We start from the raw sequence: 27,093 nt of genomic DNA, 5'->3' as shown, positions 1-27,093 counted from the left end.
ATGGCTTAGTTAAAAAGAGTTTGAGTGTGCAATGCAGGCAGAGGTGCTGCAAATATCTTTACAATAGTGTGAATAGACAAAAGTACAATAGCCACGTTTAGGATGCCACTAGGTACACTGACTGTTTGCTAGTATAATGGCTTAGTTAAAAAGAGTTTGAGTGTGCAATGCAGGCAGAGGTGCTGCAAATATCTTTGCAATAGTGTGACTAGACAAAAGTACAATAGCCACGTTTAGGATGCCACTAGGTACATTGACTGTTTGCTAGCATAATGGCTTAGTTAAAAAGAGTTGGAGTGTGCAGAGGACAGGAGGGTACAGTGCCAGGATTGTGGGGCTCTGGGTAGAGGAATGGAAGCCTGCCTTTCTATTCCCTCCTAATGGTGAAATGCAGCGACGAAATCCCTGACCTTGGCTACACAGACGCTGTCTCTGTTTTCAGGACCTGTCACCTATGGCTCTGACCCTGCCGGTTTGAGCCCTTAAAAGGACTGATAGAAAGTGCTCTCCCTAAGCTGTCTAACGCTGTGTATGGAGCGCATACAGCTGTATCGGCGATAGGACAAAGGACGGAGCTGCGACAGTGATGTCTGACACCAAAGACGCAGAAGAGATAATGGCGTCCTGGAGGAAAATGTCCGGTTTTATAATGCAGGGACATGTGACATGGACATCCTATCACACATGCCGTTGCTTCTCTGGCTAAAAGTCCACTTAGCTGTGTGTGTGTCTGGGATTGGCTGACATGCTGGTCCGCCCCACAAGACGCGCGCGCTTAGGGAAGGAAGACAAGGAAAAAAAAAAAAATGGCGATCGCCATTATAGAAACAGCAGTGATCTGAAGGCGCTGTTCCCGCACACTATACACTGAAATGTCATAATAGTGTGATTCACAGTGACTTACACTATTACAGCGGAAACCAAGCTAGGAATTAGCTGTTTTTTTGCTGCTAGAACCGTTCTCGAACGTTTCTAGAACTATCGAGCTTTTGCAAAAAGCTCGAGTTCTAGTTCGATCTAGAACAGGCCCCAAAATCACTCGAGCCTAGAACTGGAGAACCTCGAACCGCGAACCGCACTCAACTCTAGTAAGGGGAATACATGAAATAGCAGAAACTGCTGTGTGAATACTGACTTGAAAAATCCAATAGCTATATGTAAGAGTGAAAATGTGAAAAATGGAATCTGCATTACTGCCATGAACATATGAATCAAGAGAAATTTAGCTACTGAATTGATCAATGCAATAGAGCCCCAACACTACGCCAAAGTATTTCTCTACGTTGGGGTCCCTAGCTTGTGTGTGTCCTCTCATGCAGTTAAAAAACTTACCGTGTATGGGAAGCTGAGACCCAGGCTATTTATGCGTATGATATGGATTGGCAATAGGTGTGGTTGGGGAGGGTTCACAAATGAAAAAATACTAACAAATAGGAATAACGTTTGGAACACCATTCTAAGTCCGAACTGGGTGCAAAAACCTAAAAAAACATCACTATGGGGAGATAAGGTATGCACACCAGTGACTATGTAAGGGGAATACATGAAATAGCAGAAACTGCTGTGTGAATACTGACTTGAAAAATCCAATAGCTATATGTAAGGCGGGCTTTGCACACTACGACATCGCAGGCCGATGCTGCGATGCCGAGTGCGATAGTGCCCGCCCCCGTCGCAGCAGCGATATGTGGTGATAGCTGGCGTAGCGAAAGTTATCGCTACGCCAGCTTCACACACACACTCACCTGCCGTGCGACGTCCCTGTGGCCGGCGACCCGCCTCCTTGTTACGGGGGCGGGTCGTGCGGCGTCACTGCGACGTCACACGGTAGGCGGCCAATCAGAGCGGAGGGGCGGAGATGAGCAGGATGTAAACATCCTGCCCACCTCCTTCCTTCCGCATATCCTACGGAAGCCGCAGTGAGGCCGTTAGGAGATGTTCCTTGCTCCTGCGACTTCACACACAGCGATGTGTGCTGCCGCAGGAGCGAGGAACAACATCGGACCATTGAGTCAGCGTAATTATGGATTACGCCGACGCTGTACCGATGATACGATTACGACGCTTTTGCGCTCGTTAATCGTATCATCCAGGCTTTACACACTGCGATGTCGCATGCGATGCCGGATGTGCGTCACTTTCAATTTGACCCCACCGACATCGCACCTGCGATGTCGCAGTGTGCAAAGTGCCCCTTAGAGTGAAAATGTGAAAAATGGAATCTGCATTACTGCCATGAACATATGAATCAAGAGAAATTTAGCTACAACGTAGAGAAATACTTTGGCGTAGTGTCACTGACCAAGTATCACTGACCAAGCACTGATGACACACTGATCAAGCACTGATGACATTTAGATCCAAAACAATGATGACACACTGACCAAGCACTGATGACACACTGACCAAGCACTGATGACAATTAGATCCAAAACAATGATGACACACCATTTTTTTGCATACTTAAAAAACTATGACGTCCAACAGAGACTCTACAGAGATGTGATGCAAATCAGGATCTATACAGTATACATATCGATGAGTATTTGAGAACAATGTAAGACCTTACATTAGTATTTCGCATCAGCGTTTGTAAGCCAATATTTGTGACAAAATATTACCATGAACTCGTCTGTAATCATAGGTAAGGGGTAAGTGCAGACACTTTATATTGAAAATATAAGTTCTAAAATAAATAATATAATATATAATAATATTTATTCACTTATATAGCGCTATTAATTCCACAGCACTTTACACACATTGGCAACATATAATTATATACCAAACTAATTTTAACATTGTTTCCCTAGAGAGCAATCTATATATATAATTGCCTTATTCTGTCTGTCTGTCTATCTGTCTGTCTATCTGTCTGTCTGTCTGTCTTGCTCCAAAATTGTGTCCTTACGGTGACACAAAGCTGATTGGCCGCTGGGCTCGCCATGGCCCCGCCCCCCCGCACGTATTGGCCGCTCGCCCAGGCTGCGCCCCCACACGGATTGGCCAGCCGTTCGCCCAGGCTCCGCCCCCCCCACAGATTGGCCTCTCGCCCCAGCACCCTGCAGGCATTGGCAACTCGGCCACGCCCCGCCCCCCTCACGTAATGCACGCTAGCTCTAGCCCCGCCCCCCACGCATTTCCCGAACGGACACGGTCACGGAGCTACGACTCCCAGGTGAGTACTGTACCCCCGGGAGCCCACATCAGCGTACGCCGCAAACCCAGTCGACACATACCCTCGCATTGCTGGGACTGGCCGGCGTATGCTGGTGTGGGCTCCCGTGCGAGCGGGGGACGAGATACGCTGGTAACCATGCTAGCATAGTTACCAGCGCATCAAGGTCCTGCAGCGGCGGAACATACACACACGCACGCACATAACAGCACACACATAACAGCACACACACATCAGATCACACTCACTCTCACACACACCTCACACACACATCACACACACCTCACACACACATCACATCGCATCCACATACTCACAACATCCTGGGATATCGCTTGCTTCTCGGCGGCGATACTGTGCTGTGAGCTTCCAGGACCTGCCGGAGGATCACATGGCCAGAAGCATGTGGTATCTCCGGATGTTGTGAGTGTGAGCGCGTATGTGCAATATCGTCAATGTGTGTGTGCGTGAGTGTATGCGATCGGGTGTGTGTGAGTGTATGCGATCGGGTGTGTGTGAGTGTATGCGATCGGGTGTGTGTGTGTGTATGCGATCGGATCTGTGAGTGTCGGCAGAGGAGCACGGCGTGCTGGAGGAGGCTGGGAGGAGAGAGGCTGACCCTGGGGAAGGCTGGGATGGGGAGGCTGAGAGAAGAGAGGCTGAGGCTGGGGAAGGCTGAGGCTGGGGTAGGCTTGGAGGAGAGAGGCTGATGCTGGGGACCGAAAAGGCTGATGCTGGGAGGAGAGAGGCTGATGCTGGGGGAGGCTGAGGCTGGGGTAGGCTGGGAGGAGAGAGGCTGATGCTGGGAGGAGAGAGGCTGATGCTGGGGGAGGCTGATGCTGGGGGAGGCAGAGGCTGCGGGAGGCTGAGGCTGGGGTAGGCTGGGAGGAGAGAGGCTGATGCTGGGGACAGAAAAGGCTGATGCTGGGAGGAGAGAGGCTGATGCTGGGAGGAGAGAGGCTGATGCTGGGGGAGGCTGAGGCTGGGGTAGGCTGGGAGGAGAGAGGCTGATGCTGGGAGGAGAGAGGCTGATGCTAGGGACAGAAAAGGCTGATGCTGGGAGGAGAGAGGCTGATGCTGGGGACAGAAAAGGCTGATGCTGGGAGGAGAGAGGCTGATGCTGGGAGGAGAGAGGCTGATGCTGGGATGAGAGAGGCTGATGCTGGGGACAGAGAGGCTGATGCTGGGGACAGAGAGGCTGATGCTGGGAGGAGAGAGGCTGATGCTGCGGGTAGAGAGGCTGATGCTGGGAGGAGAGAGGCTGATGCTGCGGGTAGAGAGGCTGATGCTGGTGCAGCATGGGGGATGGAGCACGATGGGGAGTGCGCAGCATGGCAGATGGAGCACGTTTGGGAGTGCGCAGCATGCCGGATGGAGCACATTTGGGAGTGCGCAGCATGGCGGATGGACCACGTTTGGGAGTGCGCAGCATGGCGGATGGACCACGTTTGGGAGTGCGCAGCATGGCGGATGGAGCACGTTTGGGAGTGCGCAGCATGGCGGATGGAGCACGTTTGGGAGAGCGCAGCATGGCGGATGGAGCACGTTTGGGAGTGCGCAGCATGGGGGATGGAGCACGTTTGGGAGTGCGCAGCATGGGAGATGGAGCACGATGGGGGGTGCATGGGGGATGGAGCACGATGGGAAGTGCACACCTCCCCCCAACACACACACACACACACACACACGCGCGCGCACTGCACAACACACCACACACACACACACTGGGAACCACAAACAACTGCGCTGCACAGACACCCACACACACAGACAACGCTGCACACACACAACACCCAACACACAAACACCGCGGCACACACAAATATACGCACATACAGCACAACACACACATTGCACAAAACATACCTCCCCCAAAACACACCACACACACACAAACCGCGCAACACACACACACACAACGCTACAGACACACAGCACTCCACAAACAACGCAACACACGCAACACACATACAACACCGCTCTCACCCCCCGCCACACCCAGACAACACCCAGAACATGTACAGCGCCCTACACAAACACTTGGTAACTACACACAACATCTATATATATATATATATATAACAAAAATTATACATGAACTACACAATACGTAAATTCTAGAATACCCGATGCGTAGAATCGGGCCACCTTCTAGTGATAAATAAAAGCCTCACATATATTGAGGACAGAGGCAAAATTTGAAGATCCTGAACCTCAAATTAAATTCTGTAACACTGCCTTAACCAACTATATACTATAACACTGATTTCTTTCTATGTGGCAGAAGACCTCTTGTGCCCCCTCAAGCATCAAGGCTTTTGTGCGTCTGCTACCTCCGAACTTTCTATGGCTATGATTAGTGTTTCCTCTAAGGTTTGTGCTCTATTTATGACAGACAACTAAAGCCTGCTTTACACGCTGCAATATATCTTACAATGTGTCGGCGGGGTCACGTCGTAAGTGACGCACATCCGGCATTGTAAGTTACATTGCAGTGTGTGACAGGTATGTGCGATTGCGATTGAACGTTAAAACGCTCATCGCACGCACATCGTTCATTTCTCTAGAATTGAACGTCAGATTGTTCAACGTTCCCGGGGTAGCGCACATCGCAGTGTGTGACACCCCGGGAACGATGAACAGATCTTACCTGCGTCCTGCGGCTCCCGGCCCACAATGCGGAAGGAAGGAGGTGGGCGGGATGTTTATGTCCCGCTCAGCTCCGCCCCTCCGCTTCAATTGGCCGGCTGCCGCGTGACGTCGATGTGACGCCGAACATCCCTCCCACTCCAGGAAGTGGACGTTCGCCGCCCAGAGGGAGGTCGTATGGAAGGTAAGTACGTGTGATGGGGGTTAATCGTTTGTGCGGCACGTTCAACAAATTGAACGTGCTCATACGATGGGGGCGTTGCAAATCGCATACGATATCGTATACGAAATTGCAACGTGTAAAGCAGGCTTAAGGATCAACCAACCCAAGTTGATCATGCATAGAATATTTACTCATTATAATCTATGGGGCTGTTCACAGGTTTGTCTCTTTTTACAGACCCTAGGGTCATAAGTCAAACTTGTCAATGTAAGTCTACGGGTCAGTGAAAATTTTGCAGCATCCCAGTGATGTCCATTGATTATTTTTTTATTTTATGAGTCAATGTAAGATGTAAGAGAGGAATCCTTGAGATACACTTTAACTAAAAATGGTTTTGTTGCCAACATTTTAAAATCAATCCCAAGATATAAAATAATGAGAAAATATGAAATCTTTTGATTATCTTTATATTATGCACACAAACTAACTTATCTGCTTGACTCAAACAGGTGCAAAAAGTTTTCAATCCACACTTTAGCAACCAATAAGCCAAGGATTAAAATAAATAAATAAAAATGAGGAAAGGCAAGGCCGGCAACCGGCTACATTCCATCTAACAGCATATGGGCCCTCCTGATGCCAGAGGCTGGAAGGGTATCAAAATGAAGGATATGAAAGAACATGGTCCCTCCTGCCAGCAATAGCAGTGCTCATTGCCAAATTTGAATCATGCAAATATGTTGTGTATTGCTCTGTAATTGTCTTTGAGATAAGGGGAAATCTTAAGTAGGTTACAACAAGAATAATAAATCAGAGAAGATAAACATATGATGGACACAAGTCCCAAATTATACCACTTACGTCTGTTAGCATAATCATTAAGCCACATTCAGATGTAAATTTTTCGTGTATGTGTTTTATCTATGGTTTTCACATATAGATTTCATACCTATTATAATATATGGAGCAATTAACACATCTGTGTATTTTTACAGGCCGTGTGTTAAAAAAAATTATGGAGACATGTCTGATAAATATCTATCTTTAATCGGTAAGCATTTTTGTAATTTGCTTTATTAAAAAAAATCCCTACCATTCTCCCTATCCTACTATTCCTTATACATGCATTTTTCTTTACTTCCTGTGTTGTTTGATTTGTGTCATGATGTGACTGTAGGATTACAAGATACAGGGGTCTCCTATACTGTGCCTCATGCTAGGCTATCTCTAACCTCCAGATTACCTCTTATGGTGGAAATGCCAGTATCCTGTGCCTTACTATTTTACTCACCAGAGCTAATCTGATCCCCCCCTTCAGGGAAGGAATGGGCAGGATTGTGATGAAAATACAGATAGAGACAGACAGGGATAACCAAGGCTCAGTCACACTGCACACTCATAGGAACAAACAGTAAGAAACTAAGGAGAAAAGCAAGAGAAGTAAGGCAGCAACAAAAGGACAACAAGGGTTAACACCACAACCACTCACGGCAATGAAGTACTACATCCACCAGTAAGTCTGGATTACAACACCTCACCAGGCCAGTATAGAAAAGCTATAGCTGGAATTAAAGGAAATGTCCAGTCAGCATACGTATAGGAGGGGAGCGAATGTGACTGGCTCCCCCACAGCATATGATCAAAAGAGACTAAAGGCCGCTTTACATGCTACGACATTGCTACAGCGATATCGTTGGGGTCACGGAATTTGTGATGCACATCCGGCCGCGTTAGTGATGTCGTTGCGTGTGACACCTATGAGAGATTTTGAATCGTCGCAAAAACATTCAAAATTGCTAATCGGTGACATGCCCCCCTATTCCCAATTATCGTTGCTGCTGCAGGTACGATGTTGTTCGTCGTTTCTGCGGCAGCACACATCGCTATGTGTGACACCGCAGGAACGAGGAACTTCACCTTAGCTGCGGCCGCCGGCAATGAGGAAGGAAGGAGGTGGGCGGGATGTTACGTCCCGCTCATCTCCGCCCCTCCGCTTCTATTGGGCGGCCGCTTAGTGATGTTGCTGTGACGCCGAACGAACCGCCCCCTTAGAGAGGAAGCGATTCGCCGGTCACAGCGACGTTGCTAGGCAGGTAAGTAGTGTGACGGGTCCGCGCGATTTTGTGTGCCACGGGCAGCGATTTGCCCCTGACGCACAAATAATGGGGGCGTGTACGCACGCTAGCGATCTCGCTAGCGAGATCGCAGCATGTAAAGCGGCCTTTACAAGCAGCCCAGCAGAGATTAACTCTTAATAGAATGTTCACAAGTCTGTGAGTTGACACCCAAATTTGCACCGCTTGGTCTACAAATGCAAAAAAAGGTTTTGACTTAATTTCAGTGCAGTTTTCTGGCAGGAGGTGCAAATTTGGGGCTAAAATGCTTGCACCAGATTTCAGCACCAAATTCGCACCTCCTGGCAGAAAAAAAGGTTTTTTTTTGCATTTTTGGGCCAAGAGATGTAAATTTGGTGATTTCATTTTTACGGGAAAAAAACAAAAATAACTGAGATATAACTTTTAGTACAGTCCCTGACAGAAGTTCTGTCGCTTTTCCATGTTATGTAAATAAAAGCTTATAACCTGACTTTAAATTCATCCATTGGTTTCATGAATTACTCTTTTGAAAGCTGAAACCCTCCCAAATCTGGTTTAGGTTATGAAAATAAAGTTGCTGCAAAGCTGAAATATTGATCATTTAATGAACACAGAAAGGTCAGATTTTAGCAATACAAAGGTTTTGTCACCTTGTCATATAATGCACCCAATCCTAGTTTACATCCTCACCTGTGCTCACTAAATGATCGGTTAATTAGTGGGTGTGTATAAAAAGAAACCCAGCACCCCTGAACTTCACTTGAACTGCAACTTGACCTCTGATAACATGCCAAAAATGAAGACAACTGCTCAGGAGGAACATTTGTTGGTTAGAAAATCCAAATCCAGCCCCTCTTCCACTGCAGCAGAGCTCCAACAGGCCTGGTCACCTCAAGTCCCTGTGTCAACTAGAACAGTTTGCAGGATTCTGTCTCGAAATGGCCTCCATGGTCGAATCAGTGCCCAGAAGCCACCACTAAATGAAAGGCAATTAAAAAACCATGTGGCATTTGCCAAGTACCACAGCCTGCTAAATTGATGGATGCTGGAAAAGTGGCAGAAGGTGGATTTGTCTTATGAATCTTCAGTTGAATTACACCACAGCCGCCGCAAATATTGCAGGAGACTTACTGGAGCCCATATGGATGCAGAAAACAGTTAAGTTTGGTGGTGGCAAGATCATGGTCTGGGGTTACATTCAGTATGGGGGTGTGCAAAACATTGGGAAGGTGGAAGGCAATATCAATAGCCTAAAATATCAAGAAGTATTACCTATCTCTTACATTCCCAATCATAAAAGGAGTCAATTTCTGCAGCAGGATGGTGCTCCATCTCATACATCCATCGCTACAACAAAGTTCCTCCTGGCAAAGAAGATCAAGGTGCTCAAGGACTGGCCAGCCCAGTCACCAGACATGAACATCATTGAGCATGTTTGGGGTAGGATGAAAGAGGAAGCTTGGAGAACAAAACCAAAGAATCTAGATGAACTCTGGGAGGCATGTAAGACTGCATTCTTTGCTATTCATGATGACTTCATCAATAACTGTATGAATCATTGTTGAACCGCATGGATGCAGTCCTTCAAGCTCATGGAAGTCACACAATATATTAAATATGGCTTTAATAGCACCACAACTTCATTCACCAATGTTATGCAACATACCTTTGTATTAGAAGTTAATAATTTGTTTGAATTTCACATTACTTTCTGTGGGCGACAAAACCTTTGTCTTGTCAAAATCTGACCTTTGTGTGTTCATTAAATGATCAATATTTCAGCTTTGCAGCAACTTTATTTTCATAATCTAAACCAAATTTGGGAGGGTTTTAGCTTTCAAAAGAGTAATTTATAAAAACAATGGATGAATTTAAAGTCAGGTTATAAGCTTTTATTTACATAACATTGATAAGCGACAGAACTTCTGTCAGGGAGTGTATATGTGTCGCCCGGGTACCAGGGGTACTCAGATCTGGGCCACGAGGTCACTTCGGTGGGTATCACGGTGGCGTGACCCGGTCTGTGATCCCAGGCTCCACAGTAAAAGGGGGTTTGGTAAGGGAGATTGTCCGTGACGCCACCCACGGTTGTGGTGAGGTTGTGACACCACCGCTGCTCTGGACGGGGATCCCGGGAGTGATGGTATGGAGCAGCTAGATGTTAGTTCTCCCCTCCGTGGGTAGGGGGTTGGTTGTCCCGGGGCCCGGTGAGGTAGGTGGATGGGTAACAGGCGGGTTATGGAGCCTGGCGAGGTGCAGGGTCGCAGGGGCAGCGCTGTGCCGCACGGCACGGGGTACTCACTCAACCAGTAATCACGACACAGTCCTTGGTAAAACACTCGGCTGGATGGACGGGTGCCCACAGACGGCTGCGGTTGTTGTTTCTCCCCTGACTCAGTTTGGTGGTGTAAGTCCTTTCTTCCACCTCCGTGCACGCTCCTCCTGCGCTCCAGCTTCCAGCTGGCTCCCCGCCCAGCCCCGGCTACCTACGGTTCCACCAACTGTCTCCCCGGCTCCCTGCAGACGGCCACTACCGTCTGCCTGACTCTCTGCTCCACGAGGGCCCTAGGCTCCAATCCTAGGCCCCAGTCTGCATCTGCCTCTCTGCAGACCTCCTCTCTCTTCCTCTCCTAGACTTGTCTGGGCTTGTTTCCTGCCTCAGGGCAGCTAACTCCTGGGTGGGCGTCTCCATCTCCTGACTTCGCCCACCTGGTGTGTCAGTCTGAGCCCGAGGAAAGGAATCAAGTTTCACTGGGGATGTCTGCTGTGAAACTGCTGGGGGTGGGGTATGTGTGTGTGTTGTTACCTGCGGCCCCTGGCTTGTCCAGGGCGCCACATATACCCTGGTATATGTGCTGCTTGAACTGATTACATTTTTACACTATATTCATGCACCCAATCTACATCTCCTGGCAAAAAAACGCATCAAAACCGTATGCAATATGATATGGTAGTGATGTGATTTTTTGCCAGGAGGTGTAGATTGGGTGCTGGAATATGGTCCGGCACTCGGGTACGTTTGAAACCGCGTGGATCCGAACTGTTACAGTCCTGGTCCACCCACCACTACCCGTGATATTTCCTATCAAAAGAAAGTCGAGCTACTCCCGTACATAATATAGTTGGCTGGCCCCACCAAGATCGGAAGGTTTGGACAATATTCATAAAATATATTTGAATTATTGTTACTCAGTGTAAAGGTGGCATGTACTGAAATCACCAACCAGTAAATAAGTTCACAACTTATCAAAGGGGTAGAAGGGCAACTGTTCCTAGAACAGAATCATGCAAAATAAGGCAAATTATTCTTTTCATCAACTGTGTCAGATTTTGAAAATGAAAACGGGATTAGCAGGACAGATACGACTCCCTGCTGGAGGTATTCTTTACAATCTCTCTCTGCAGGGAAATGAGTATAATAAACCTTATAATTATAATGTTGATAATTAATCAGTGAAGAATCTACACTTCATTTTCTTCAGTTGTTAACGCCTACTCGATCAGCAGCAGACTGTTTAGCGTTTCATGTCTGTGGCTGTTGTTTGTGTGTAATTGTTGTTTTGACTGCATCTCCTTATGCCGCTTAGGCTGGAAAGATAAGGATTAAAGATAGGTAGTTCTTTTATCTTGTGTTCATCCCCATTTTTGTTTTGCTTGGATGAACTATTGTCAAAAGGCAAGGGCATAGCCATACCTCCCAACCATCCCGGATTCTGTGGGACTGTCCCGATTTCAGGGCTCTCTCCCGCAGTCTCGTGGCTCACAGCTGATGTCCCGGCTTCTCCCCTCAATGCAGTGAATAAATTAAATTAAATTCTCATCAGCTCTGATTTACCAGGAGTGCCAGGATTCAAACTCATTGTCCATAGGCAGCAGCTCTACCACTGAGCTACTGCCTATATTGAAAAACATAGGAAGATTTGGTAATCTTGATTCTTGACCTCTATTGCAGCAGAGAAACCAGAAGCATATTATTAAGATACAAAGATAGATATATAGATAGATAGATACATGGATAGATAGATATATTGTGTGCAGAATTATTAGGCAAGTTGTATTTTAGAGGATTTTTTTATTATTGATCAACAGCTATGTTCTCAATCAACCCAAACGACTCATAAATATCAAAGCTTAATATTTTTGGAAGTTGGAGTAGGGTTTTTTTTAGATTTGGCTATCTTAGGATGAAATATCTGTTTGTGCAGGTAACTATTACTGTGCAGAATTATTAGGCAACTTAATAAAAGCCAAATATATTTCCATCTCACTTGTTTATTTTCACCAGGTAAACCAATATAACTGCACAAAATTTAGAAATAAACATTTCTGACATGCAAAAACAAAATAAAAAAAAAATAGTGACCAATATAGCCACCTGTATAAAAAGTGTCATGTGATCAAAATACTCATTTGCCTAATAATTCTGCACACAGTGTAGATAGATACATGGATAGATAGATAGATAGATACATAAATAGATCGATACATGGATAGATAGATAAATGGATAGATGGATAGATAGATAGATAGATAGATAGCAGCGGCGTACCGTCAATAGAGGCAGGCCACGCCACTGCAATGGTGCCCCTGATTTAAGGGGGCCCACCCCAGCTGCCCGCGGTGTGTGCATTTTCCCTTTCCTCATTCCCATCAGGGGCGGGCTGCCTCCGTGCGGTCACCAAAAAGCTGACTGGGGGGACCCACACTGTTTGAATAGGTGCAGGCGGCCGCAACACAGATGCAGACATGCCCACACTGCACACTGTGGCCTCTGCTGAAGAGGGGGGAATGGCCAGGCAACGTTTTTTTCCATTCAGAGAGCTGTGATAGATGCCAGAAGAAAAACAGCCAATCAGGAGAGGGGGCGGAGCGTCTTCAGTACAGTGCGGGAGATAGAAAATATGAATAAGTAAACAGTGCAGAAGAAGGAGCAGAGACCTGACAAGGAGAGACAACAGAGCAGAATAATCAGAGGAAACAGAGAGCTAAGCAAACAAGAAGAAGGGAGAGCAGAAGCACCAGAGAGAAAAAGCAGAGGACAGGAACTGAACACAGCCAGGAAGACCCACAGGAAGTGCAGCATGGAGACAGGAGGCTGCCACTAACATCATCCCTCACAGCACAGGAGCAGGTCTGTATTAATGTACAAATGTCTGCCTTTAACACCACAGAAAGAACCTGCCCTGTGCTGTGACATCCCTGTGTGCATTATCCCTGTATGGTGACATCACTGTGTTTTTTATCTCTGTACAGTGACATCGCTGTGTGTATTATCCCTGTACTGTGACATCACTGTGTGTATTATCCCCGCACTGTGACATCGCTGTGTGCACTACCCCCGTACTGTGACACTGCTGTGTGCACTACCCCAGTACTTTGACATCAGTGTGTATTATCCCCGCACTATGACATCACTGTGTGCACTATCCCCGCATTGTGACATCGCTGTGTGCATTATCCCCATACTGTGACATTGCTGTGTGCATTAAACCCATACTGTGACATTGCTGTGTGCATTATCCTCACATACTGCGACATTGCTGTGGGCACTATCCCCGTACTGTGACATCACTGTGTATTATCCCTGTACTGTGACATCGCTGTGTGCATTATCCCTGTACTGTAACATCGCTGTGTGCATTATCCCTGTACTGTGACATCATTGTTTTATCCCTGTAGTGTGACATCGCTGTGTGCATTATCCCCATACTTGACATTGCTGTGTGCACTATCCCTGTTCTGTGACATCACTGTGTAATATTCCTGTACTGTGACATCACTATGTGTATTATCCCTGTACTGTTACATGGCTGTGTGTATTATCCCTGTACTGTGACATCATTGTGTGTATTATCCCTGTACTGTGACATCACTGTGTGTGTGTTATCCCTGTCCTGCGCAGAGTTTTATTATGGTTCCTAAGGCTATAAAGGGGGTCATAATCATTTCATATGGGGGAGACAGATGTGTAAAATTATATTGTTTGTGGGGAAGTGCATGAAGGAGGACATCGTTACTTTAGGCCAAGTTGTGAACTTGCAGACACACTGCAGATTTTTTGGCGATTTGTGATGTGAACCCACTGGTCTTTGTGCAGTGGTCTTTGCTCAGTAACAGGGTGGTGGTTATGTTGAGACCCTATGTGGTCACAATGTTTGGTCATGGTGTGGCGGCATTATTTTGCAATGTACAGTAGTATTATTAGTTTTCATATGGTGGCTGCTGTTCAGTATCACTATATAATATGTATTATTTGGTAATTGTATGACTATTTGGTCTATGCATTACTAAAAATAAATTATTATAGTAGATATTTATAGACTTGTATTATTTATTTTTCCGCCGGCAGTAAATGTAATTACAGTGAGGCACTGTGGTAGGACTATTTTTTATTACTGTTTACTCTGAAGATCTTTGGTTTGTTGGCTGCAGCTAATTCCATTGTTTGCAGGCTAATGTATAGCAAGAGTCAGCCACTGCAATGCTGAGCATGCGTCAGGCCCTGCGTCGGGCACTGCGGTGCTCAGCGAGCATCAGGCCCTGCGGTGCTGAGCATGCGTCAAGCCCTGCGGCGTTCGGTGACCATCAGGCACTGTGGTGCTCAGCGAGTGTCAGGCGCTGTGGTGCTCAGCGAGCGTCAGGCACTGTGGTGCTTAGCAAGCGTCAGGCACTGTGGTGTTCACTGAGCATCAGGCACTGCGGTGCTTAGTGAGCGTCAGGCATTGTGGTGTTCACTGAGCATCAGGCATTGCGGTGTTCACTGAGCGTCAGGCACTGCGGTGCTCAGCGAGCGTCAGGCACTCCGTTGCATGCGCCAGGCCCTGCGTCGCTCGGCGAGCGTCAGGCACTGTGGTGCATAGCGAGCATCAGGCACTGTGGTGTACACTGAGCATCAGGCACTGCTTAGCGAGCGTCAGGCACTGTGGTGTTCACTGAGCGTCAGGCCCTGCGGTGCTCAGCAAGTGTCAGACACTGCGGTGTTCATTGAGTGTCAGGCACTGTTACTGTCGATGGTTTGTAATTTTTTAAGAGGTTCTTGAAGGTCTTACAGCGTTGTTCTATTCACATCAATGGCACAACACTGTAATACTGCTATATGGTCGGCCAATAGATGGATCTCCAGATGTGATAATGGCCTGTCCTAAGGATAAGACAGGAAACTGTAAAGGTTGGAAAATGTACTGGATGTTGTGCAGTGGACTAGTCCGAAATGAAATTTTATTTTACTCCTAAATGTATGTCTATCTTTGCAATTTAATATTTTTTTATACACAGTACTGTAATTAGAAATTCCCTGTCCCTCCCTCAATACTCTAAATGCTTTATTTTTTATTTTTCCTCTTTGATGTCGCTTTGTTTGAGAATCCTCAGTGCATCCCGGGAGGCTCAAACGTGACGTCATCAGGGAACAGAGGCTGCGGTCACTGCTGAAGCCTCTGCCACCTCCCTGAAATTGTTAAGTCACCACCGGAGTCTGCTCCAGCGACTTCTGCTCCGATCGCCAGGCGACGCCGTGTTCCTGCCATGGATGGTGCTGGTGATGGGAGAGGAGTCGATGCCAGCAGTAGCGGTGGGCGCAGGCTTCGATCATCCACTGGGCTGGGTTATCTTGGGATCTGCAGTACCGCTGGCTGACTGTAGGTGGCGGGTGTCTCTCAGGTGAAGTACCATCATTCAGCTACAGCTAATGGGAAGACACTACACCCTTCTTATTTCCCCTCCTGTCTGCTGACCTCTGCCAGAGATAGTTCTGATTCTGGCTCATGTGCTGTTTGTTTTGTGATTCCTGTGCGCTGACTTGCTTGTTGTTGACTACCCTTCTGCCTGCTGTTTTGTACTTCGCTGCCCGACCCGGATCTGACCACTGCTACGTTTTCTGTTTACGCCTTTGCCTGCCGATTCTGTCCCTGTTCTGCTGTTCCTGGTTTGACCCTGCCTGACGACTACTCTCATCGGACTGCAGCCTTCCATGGGTAGAGATCTCCAGGGCCCTGTTTAATTCCAAATCCCTGTAAAGGGGTTAAAGGGTTTCAGGGTTCTGGGTCCTGCTTGGTGAGGGGCTTCCCTCTAGTCTGTCCATTACATCCTACCTGAGTCTGTTGATCCAGGCAGGTGTTACAGAAATGAATTGTCATCAGTGACGTCCATTTCAGGGGCTGGACTCGTCCCTGCTCTATTGAGAATACGCCGGCTGTCAGTAGATTCTTGTAACTGTGCAGAATTCTTCTCACTGCACAATGGCAGCGCACTCCCTCGCCGGCTCTGATTAGAAGTGACAATCTCGCAGCAGCCCACACTGTCAGTGCACATGGTAAGTAAAGAACGAGCAAGCAGAGACTAACATCGTCCCCGAAAGTGATGTCACTTCTGCCCAGAGCTTGTGAGGGACTGTTGTTTCATTATGCACTGATTGTGTGCTAGACATAGTAAATTCATTGGAGAATTGCTGTCTTTCACACTATATCATAATTATTTTTTATTTGATACCAAATACTTCCACCAGCTCAGGGGTACAGCTATGGGGAGCCCGTGTGCCCCCAGTTATGCTAATTTATACCTGGGCTGGTGGGAGGAAACGGTAGTTTTTGGGGGGGAGGATGGGGAATCTCATCAATGTATCGGACTTTGGGTCCGGTACATTGATGACATCCTCATCCTCTGGACAGGATCTATTTTTGATTTTGAGCAATTTGTCGGGGGTCTCAACAAGAATTCCTTAGGGCTTAGATTTACTTATACTTGTGATCACAACTCAATTACCTTTTTGGATCTGGTAATAGTAAAAGACGGGAGAGGTAGGATTCAGACACTCACGCATCGTAAGCCTACGGCAACGAATTCATTATTAAAATGGGACAGTCATCATCCTCTTGCCCTTAGAAAAGGTATTCCAAAGGGGCAATTCTTGCGTATACGCAGGAATTGTTCCAGAGAAGACGATTTCAAAAAACAGGCTGCTGATCTTTTTGACCGTTTTTTGGAGCGTGGTTACCCCAGGCGTATTTTGCAGCAGTCTTATGCTTATGCCCAGAGTACCAACCGACATTCGCTTATGACCCCGAGGATACGTGAAGACAATTCTAACATCACACGTATAATCGGTACTTTTGACAATCAATCAGATAGAGTGTTTTCGGTCATAAAAAAATATTGGGGGATTTTAAGGGCTGACCCTGACCTATCCAAACATATTTCAAAACTGCCAAGTATTACATATAGGCGAGGGCGGTCTTTGGGTGACATGCTGACTCACAGCATGTACCAGGCTCCTAGACCAGAAGGAACTTGGCTGGACAGGAAAATTGTTGGCATGTTCCGTTGTGGTAATTGTAAATATTGTGGATCAATGGAACAATGTAAAGGAATAAAGAGTTCGGCTAATGGTAAAACCTTTTATTTGCGCGATTTTAGTAATTGCAGGACCTCCGGAGTTGTCTATAGGGCATGCTGCACGTGTCCAATGGACTACGTGGGCAAGACCCTGAGAGAACTCCGGAGGAGAGTGGGGGAGCATTTGTCCGATATTCGGAATAAACGAGATACACCAATCTCCCGCCACATGAACGTGACACATAGGGGTGATTTAACTCATATTCGTTTTTCTGTGTTGGAGCTAGTAAAACCTAACCCTAGAGGTGGAGACTTTGACAGGCTCCTTCTACAGAAGGAGTCATCATGGATTTTTAAGCTGGGCTCCCTCTCACCAGGGGGGCTCAACGAACAGCTTATATTCAATTGCTTCCTCCCCACATAGCAAGGACAGGGAATATACTGCTTAAGGGTCTCACTAAACTTCACTCTGGAAGTTTGCCCACTTATTAATATAAGGGGTTTCTATATTATTGGTTATTATCATAATTATCTATGTAAGTACTTGTCTTAGGAATATATAAAATATATCTATATACATGGTATTAGCCGTATATATATTGATGTAATTCATGTTATTATTGATGTAATTCATGCTATTATTGTAAAATATAATCATACTTGGCCGTATGTGTATCTGTATATCATGATCGGCCAGTGTAATTTATGTCTAATGTAATCATATTTAATACCTATATTGTTTTTCCTTACGCCTTAGGGCCTGGGGCAGTAGCTCTGATTGATGTGGTGTTCATCAAAATAATCTTAATACCGCCCTTTGATCTATTCTCAATGGTGGTGGTGAAGAATATCTAAGTCTTATTTTTATGATACTGCGCAAGTGCACGGAGGATCTTCTTATTGGTTCACATGACGCAGCTCTCCTGGGACGCCTCTATCGTTTCTATGGAGGCCGTGCGCATGCGCAGAGGCCTTTGTACGGGGGACCTTCTCATTGGATCATGTGACGCGGCTCTCCTGGGACGCCTTTCTTCGTATCTATGGAAGCCGCGGCTCCCCTGGGACGCTTCTACTGTTTCTATGGAGGTCATGCGCATGCGTAGAGGCCTCTGTATGGAGGATCTTCTCATTGGAGCATGTGACACGGCTCTCCTGGGACGCCTTTTTCGTATCTATGGAGGCCATGCGCATGCGTAGAAGTATCCGTTTTCTCCCGTCCATGCTATTTGACCCGAGCAGGCCTCCGCGGGTATAATGAGCTGGCGATACTGGGCATGCGTGTTCGGATCCTAGTATCGCTGGACGGCAACTGTTTTTGATCCTCTTTGGCCCCCATATGGCACGTGCATTAAGCACGTGTCATGCAGGGGGCGTACACCGGACATCCGGTAGCTTCCGCCCTGTTGTGCCCGCAGGTGTTCTGAATAATGTTAGGGGTATATATATACCTATAGGTTGTACAGCTCCATGGCGATCACTTGGACAGTGGTGGTCATCTACACAGCATTGTCTGTACCACTGCTGATCCTGTCTATCTGGTGCCATGGACCTGTACACCTAACCTTCATTTTAGGCAAGTACCTAACTATATTGTTGGATTTCTATTTGTTCGATACTACTGTGATAATGTTTTTTAAAACTGTGTATCCTTGGATATTTTGATACTGATTAAATGTATTTAAACTCATAGCCTCCTGATGAACCGCACTATCCGTGTGGGGAAACGCGTCGAGGCGGAGGAACTAAGAAGGGATAATTATATGACACCTAAGTGGACGATTCACCTTTATTAAAAAGACTTCTGAAAGAGCTACAGCATATATGTGCCTGGACCTTATGGACTGTTAGACTCCAAAGTTTGGATGTTGAATATTGCCATTTTTTCAGCCTAAGTTAAGTCCTTTGCTCGAAGTTTCTTGTGAATCTTGTCTGCCTGTTTATATTTCATTGTCATCTGGAATATATTTTATATGTACATGATCTTGTGATCACTTGTTTACTTACACTGTGGTGTGGAACTTTTTTATTGAATAAATAATTGTGTATATTGGGAATATTTGGCGATATTTGTATAATTCATTATGCACTGAGAAGAATAGTGCAGTGACAAGATTCTACTGAGAATCTGTTGGAACTGACAGTTGATGTATGCTAAGTAGAACAGGGATTAGCCCGCCCCCTGAAATGGAGGTCACTGATGATGCTTAGTTTCAGCGAGAGGGTGGAGCCTGCAGATTGACCGCAACCTCTTCACCTTAATGACGTTTTAGTATCCCAGGGTGCATTGGGGATTTTGAAACAAAGTGTCATCAGAGAGGAAGTAGTAAAAAAAATAAAGCAGAGTACTGAGGGAATTTTTCATTAACGTATATTAGAAAAATGATTGGATTATAACAGAGATTTAGGAGTAATGTAAAATTTAGTTTTGGACCACCTCTTTAATGAATCAGAGCCAATAAGTATGGGCCGCTTATCAGGTGCCACTGCTTTGTCCTTGCCCCAGGCCAAAATTTGCCAGCCAGCCCCTGATTCCCAGCCAGGCCGAGTGTCAGACTGTCAGCGTCTGCAGCTCAGTGCCGGCCCGTCATTTACACTGCAGTGTTCTAGAAGCTGCTTTTGCGCTGTTGCTCCTATCTCTGGCTGAACTTGCATGCACCCATGGCTGACGTAGCTTTACAGCTAGAGAGAGGAGCTTTAAAGGCAGGCGGGCGGGTGTGAACACCGTGCAGCGCTGCGCCGGTGATCGGAGATCGGTGAGTATGAGAGAGGGGGGGAAACTTCAGTCACTCGGGGGATTAGCGGTCACCGGTGAATCCTTCACAGGTGACCGCTAATCAGTACACGGCACACTGACAGAGCCGCGGCATGACAATGAAGTCGGGTGAAGTTCACCCGAGTTCATTCTCATCCCGCTACTCTGTCTTCCGACATGTAGTAACGACATTTTGCATCACACACGGACATTTCTCACGGACAACATAACCACACATCCGTGCAAGGAACGTTTTATTTGGACTCCCATAGGCTAACATTACGTCTGTGTGTGCGTGCTCCGTCCCAAAAACGAACATGCTTCCGTGCCAAACGGAGCAAAAAACGTGGGACGCACACGAACACACGGAAGATCAAATAACACGCACGTGTGCCTTGAAACATAAAAAAAATATGTGCACGTTTGGTCGTATCTCCGGTATGTACGGAAACGGACCAAACACGCATGTTTTAAACGGATGTGTGTTGCAGGCCTTAGACTCAGAGAAAAAAGCTGAATAATTCACCAGAGAAAATCAAGATCCAGCTCTTTAAATATGCAAGGTTCTTTTATTCTTGTTTATATACAGTGTTAAATGTTAAAGCAGCAAACAAAGCACAAGATTAGCGCGATCTGCACGTTTTCTCTAGAAAATCTGTGAGCACTGAGTCAGTTGGGCCAATGGCCTGTTCACGTGGTTTGGGAGATGTCATATTTTCAGAGTGAACGTGCTCCCTCGCACCCTTTACTTCTTCAAGGCTCTTCCTAGATGGATCCCCAGTTCCTTTTTTAAGGAGTTGGAGTCCCTTCAGACTAAATTTATTTGGGCTAATAAGCCAGCTCGTCTCTCGCGGTCCTTATTGAGTAAAGCTAAAAGAAGTGGGGGGCTGGGAATCCCAGACATGAAGTCCTATTATTGGGCCCCACACTTGGTTAGAGTGATTGATTGGTGTCGCCATCCCCTTGTGAAGCCCTGGGTATTATTGGAGCAAAGCTTCTCTGAGGTCCATCTCCTAGCCGTCCTTTGGATATTGCATGTTCCGCTTCCCAGTTTGAGGCACCACCCTACTATTGGGGCCACAATGGAGCGCTGTTCTATGCGTGCTGTCCAGCAGAGACTGCTGCCTGTGCCCTCTCCTCTTTTACCCGTGATTGGTTCACTGGACTTCCACCCTGGCCTGTCAGATCCGGTTTTCCGCTGCTGGATTCTGGAGGGGAGATTTTGGGCCTGTCACTTGGGGGTTGGGGGAGATTGGCCTACCCTGAGGGAAATTGAGGATTGCGTGGTGCCAGTCCCTGTGGGTGGATGGAGATCTAGACAACTCAAGCATTTCCTCCGCTCTCTCCCTGACTATGCTCAATTTGCCGGCTGCCTTACCGTGTTTGAAAACCTGTATATGGGAGAGGGGGTGTTGCGACACTTTCTCCTTAGTGTATGGGTTGTTAACCTGGAGGGGGGCATCAGCCGGATTGGCTATCTGTTGCAGTGGGAACGAGACCTGGGACTATCCCTGACGGATGTGCAGAGAAGCAACGTCCTAATACTGGCGCACAAAACCTCAATAAACTCCAGGAGTCTAGTTTCAAACTCTTGGCAAGATGGTACAGGGTTCCTTCCAGACAGGATGCACAGGATGATCCCGGGAGTGGATCCTGGCTGCTGGACATGCGGGGGGGATGTGGGAGATTTTGAGCACATCTTCTGGTCCTGCCTAGCTTTGGAGCGATTCTGGGCCAGAGTGGGTGAGGCGATCAGACATGTGATGGGTACGACTTAGAATCTGGGACCGGAGTTGTTCTTGTTACAGCTTTCTGAGGCCTCGGTCTCCTTGTACAAAAGATCGTTGCGTTTCTTGGTGATGGCGGCTAGGTTATGCATCCCCTTGAAATGGAAGTCTGGCGCTCCCCCCACTTTGTTCCTTTGAGCCTCGAGAGTCAATGAGTTGCTGCTAATGGAGGGCTTGACCTCTTCGCTTCATGACAGGTATGAGCACTGCTATAGGACCTGGCTCTCCTGGCTGGAATTTAAGTTCTCAGGCGAGTACGACCGCTTGTTGGCTGGCTAATACTGTCACTTTGGCTTGAGTAGGGCTCCCCCCCCCGGAGGGATCAGTTTTCCCCCCTCGTCACTGGCCCTCTACCACCCTTCTCCCTCTTCATTCCACCTCTCCTTTTCCCGATTTCCCTCTAAATCCCCCTCCCTTTTTTTTTTTCTTCTCTCTCTCCCTTCTCTCCCGTCCTTCTCTACTATTTTCTCTTGGGGTCTCTTCCTCCTAAGGGTAGCGGGGCCTGATCCTTGTCCAATGAGGAAGGGAAGACCTTGCATCACCTCCCATAGGTGCTCAGGAGAAATAGGACAGTCACTCAAAGGTTAACTCCGGCACACTATTATTTCCCAAAAACCAAATAGGAGACAGTAATTGGATGTCAAAATCCTTTTCTTTTATTTTGTTAGTGCAAGACGTGAAAAAACGGTGCTGTACAATTGTCCGCCAGGTGTCGACGTTTCGGCTAGCAAGCCCTCAACTAAAACAAATCCTATCAGCTACAGACCTTGAACAACTCAAAAAAGAAACCGACAATTATATTTCAAACTTTAGGAGAACATATGGACATCATCACCTTGACGATCGACTTCCTGCAAAAAGAGGTCGATCAACTTTCCGCCACTATCTCAGCAACCGAATCTCAACTAAAACAAGTCCTATCAGCTACAGACCTTGAACAAATCAAAAAAGAAACCGACGATTATATTTCAAACTTTAGGAGAACATCAAGCCTGTCCGACCTGATGAAGGCTTGCTAGCCGAAACGTCGACACCTGGCGGACAATTGTACAGCACCGTTTTTTCACGTCTTGCACTAAAAAAATAAAAGAAAAGGATTTTGACATCCAATTACTGTCTCCTATTTGGTTTTTGGGAAATAATAGTGTGCCGGAGTTAACCTTTGAGTGATCCTTGTTCAATGCTGTGCGACCCGTCCAAATCCCCCTTTTGTATATATTAAAATGTTCAGATCCACTTTCTGGTTTGGGTAGGCTGATTGGAGTATTTCTTTTAACTGTACTTGGCTCACCCTTATACCCACTGTTATGTGTATTGGGCTTTTGTTTGTCAGCCTTTGGTTTGATGTGATCGGTTTCTAAAGAATTATAAAAAAAAAATAATTGTGAATGCTTTGTTTGGCCACCATTATTTGCAAGTGCTGCCTTAAGTCTCTTGTGCATGGAGTTGCCTAGATCTTCAAAGGAGCCACTAGAATCCTCTTCCATCCTCCATGACAACATCATGGACCTGGTGGATGTTAGAGACCTTGCACTCCTCCAGCTTCTGTGTGAGGGTGCCCCACAGAGGCTCAATAAGGTTTAGGTTTGGAGACATGCTTAGCCAGTCCAGCACCTTTACCCTTAGGGGTGCTTCACACACAGCGAGATCGCTGCTGAGTCACGGTTTTTGTGACGCAGCAGTGACCTCATTAGCGATCTCGCTGTGTGTGACACTGAGCAGCGATCTGGCCCCTGCTGTGAGATCGCTGCTCGTTACACACAGCCCTGGTTCGTTTTTTTTATTGTTGCTCTCCCGCTGTGACGCACACATCGCTGTGTGTGACAGCGAGAGAGCGACGAAATGAAGCGAGTAGAGAGCAGGAGCCGGCATCTTGCAGCTGCGGTAAGCTGTCACCAGAGTAAACATCGAGTAACCAAGGTGGTTACCCGATATTTACCTTCGTTACCAGCCTCCGCCGCTCTCACGCTGCCAGTGCCGGCTCCCTGCTCTCTGCACATGTAGCTGCAGTACACATCGGGTGAATTAACCCGATGTGTACTGTAGCTAGGAGTGCAGGGAGCCAGCGCTAAGCAGTGTGCGCGGCTCCCTGCTCTCTGCACATGTAGCTGCAGTACACATCGGGTAATTAACCCGATGTGTACTGTAGCTAGGAGAGCAGGGAGCCAGCGCTAAGCAGTGTGCGCAGCTCCCTGCTCTCTGCACATGTAGCGACATTATAATCGCTGCTGCGTCGCTGTGTTTGACAGCTAAGCAGCGATCATAACAGTGACATACAAGGTCGCTGTTACGTCACAGAAAATGGTGACGTAACAGCGACGTCGTTGTTGCTGTCGCTATGTGTGAACCCAGCATTAGTTTCTTTAGCAAGGTAGTGGTCGTCTTGAAGGAGTGTTTGGGTTTGCTATCATTTTTCTGAAGGGAGTGGATCATGCTCTGCTTCAGCATATCACGGAACATGTTGGCATTTTCCTCAATGAACTGATATTCGCTACAAGCGGGATACCCCAATATCTCGTCATGTGAGAGAATTCCATGGAGGAGATGAGAAGGTTCTGAAATCTGAGGTCTTAGAAGTGATTAAACTAAATGAGAGAGGTGGAAATTGGAACAATAAGATCCTTAGGAAAGAAAAGGAATGGATTTTCCGTATGGACTCCGTAAAACCGAAAAGTCTCAACGAAGTTCTTACTTATGGTTGCTTCCTGGATTAATATGTTGGTGGTAGGATCTGTTGGTTATTAGGTTCTCGATTAGATGTGGTTTTTTTTGGGGGGGTTCTGTCCTCTCTCTGGCTGTTTTGAACTTGGAGGGTCCAGCTATAACAGTGAAGCTAAGGAATGCCAAATCTAAAGATTTGTGCATATTTGCTGAGCCCGGTTTGATAAATGGCGGGTTCTATCTGTTCTTTGTTCCATGCTAAAGTTTGCCATTTTTCTTTATATAAGGGGCTAATTAATAGCTAATTTAGTTAATGTGGGGAATACCCTCTTGTAAATAATGTGTTTATTTTAGATGCCAAACTAAGAAAAACATGGCTTTGAATGGGATGTTGCCATGTATCAGGATTACATTTTTGACATATTCTATTAGATTTATATCTCCTATTTATGTAAGTTCTCAGCATGTGTATACCTGAGCCAATTGGGGCGTACTTGCTTTAGTCCCCCTTTTCTTTTTCTTTCCCTCCCTTAACTCTGTTTAATATGGAAAAGTAAATAATAGGCAAAACAACTTTCTGTGGAGATAGGGCAAGGTATGTTAAATGAGAATGGCAAACAAAGGGTGCTTTTCATTGGTTTTAGTTTTTATGGGACTTATGCAAACTCCTCTATTCTTGGTCTCTGCATGAGCTATGCCTTTAACGCATGTGCAGTGTTTTTGCCTACTGAGATATGGGCAATAACGTGAACTACTTGTCTATTCCCCTTTTTTTTGTCTCTTTACGCTGTTTGCCCAATTTAACGCATGCACAGTGTTTCCGGATACTAGGGCATGGCTATTAACGTAAATAGCTTAGTATAGTATTATGCCTTTGACCTGTTGGGAATTTTTTTTATAAATTCCATCATGGAGTATATTGGAGGGGCCATTTCCAATGTCTAGACTACATTAATCTAATATTAATAATTGATAATGCCAATGTGATTAATGATTTAATGGATACTGATAGTATCAATATCGCTTGGGAAAGGTGACCCTCAAGTCATTTATCTTCTTATTTGTATCTGAGGTATCATTAATTGGGGATTATAAATATAATTACTGAGACACTTTAAAGAGGCAAATAATCTTTTGCCTTTTAATTTGGCCTTAAATAAGCATATATTTGTACAATAAGGTCATTTATACCAGATGCTCTTCCTAACCTAATTATCTCTCACACATATTCCTCTCTTCTCCCCCTTTTTTTTCTTTTTTCCATCTATGTCTTTTTATTGCACTACTCTATGTAGTTAATGATAGTCTAAAGGGGATTGAGTTGTTTGAAAAATTAGGTATGATCGGGGGTTGGTGAGAGCAGCGATATCAATTTTTGGGGGTTTGAGTGTCTAAAGGTATCGTCACACTTAGCGACGCTCCAGCGATCCCACCAGCGATCTGACCTGGCAGGGATCGCTGTAGTGTCGCTACATGGTCGCTGGTGAGATGTCAAACAGGCAAATCTCCACAGCGATCAGAGATCAGCCACCAGCGACCCGTGTAACGACGCTGTGCTTGGTAACCATAGTACACATCGGGTTACTAAGCAAAGCGCTTTGCTTATAGTTACCCGATGTGTACCTTGGCTACGTGTGCAGGGAGCAGGGAGCCGGCTTCTAGAAGCTGCGGACGCTGGTAACCAAGGTAAATATCGGGTAACCAAGCAAAGCCTTTGCTTGGTTACCCAATGTGTACCTTGGTTACCAGCGTCCGCAGAAGCCGGCTCCCTGCACATTCAGATCGTTGCTCTCTCGCTGTCAAACACAGCGATGTGTGCTTCACAGCGGGAGAGCAACGACCAAAAAATGGTTCAGGACATTCAGCAATGACCGGCGACCTCACAGCAGGGGCCAGGTCATTGCTGGATGTCACACACAGCGTCATCGCTAGCAAGATCGCTGTTGCGTCACAAAAAACGTGACTCAGTAGCGATGTCGCTAGCGATGTCGCTTAGTGAGACGTGGCCTGAACTACATGTCTGATTATTATATCACTGCCGATATGTATATCAATGCTTAATTATGATACCTTCTGACTTTGTATGCTTGTCTATGGGTCAATTTTAGCAAAAGTTAATAAAAAGTTATTTTAATAATTTTGGGGTATATTTGAATAGAAAAATTATATGGGCCCCAAATAACATCTGGTAAAAGGTTAAACTGTAGCTCCCAACAGCCGGCATCACTTATGTAGCCTCAAACCAAGACACTGGGGAGGGAATATGGCTAATTGGGCACAATTTGGCCATTTTCACATAGTTTTGAACTCACTTTTGTTGACAATGGTTTTCACATTAATGGCTGTTTGTTTAGTTATTCAGGCTATGTTCACACAAGATGCACCAAAATGCAAGCATTTCCTTCCCCCAACAAAGTCTATTCGATGTCTATTTTGCTGTCCACGCAGTGCATCTTTTTTATCTGCATCTTGGCTGC

The sequence above is a fragment of the Anomaloglossus baeobatrachus genome, chromosome 2, assembly GCF_048569485.1.
Source record: "Anomaloglossus baeobatrachus isolate aAnoBae1 chromosome 2, aAnoBae1.hap1, whole genome shotgun sequence".
NCBI lineage: Eukaryota > Metazoa > Chordata > Amphibia > Anura > Aromobatidae > Anomaloglossus > Anomaloglossus baeobatrachus.
Note: the sequence above shows the minus strand (reverse complement) of the source record.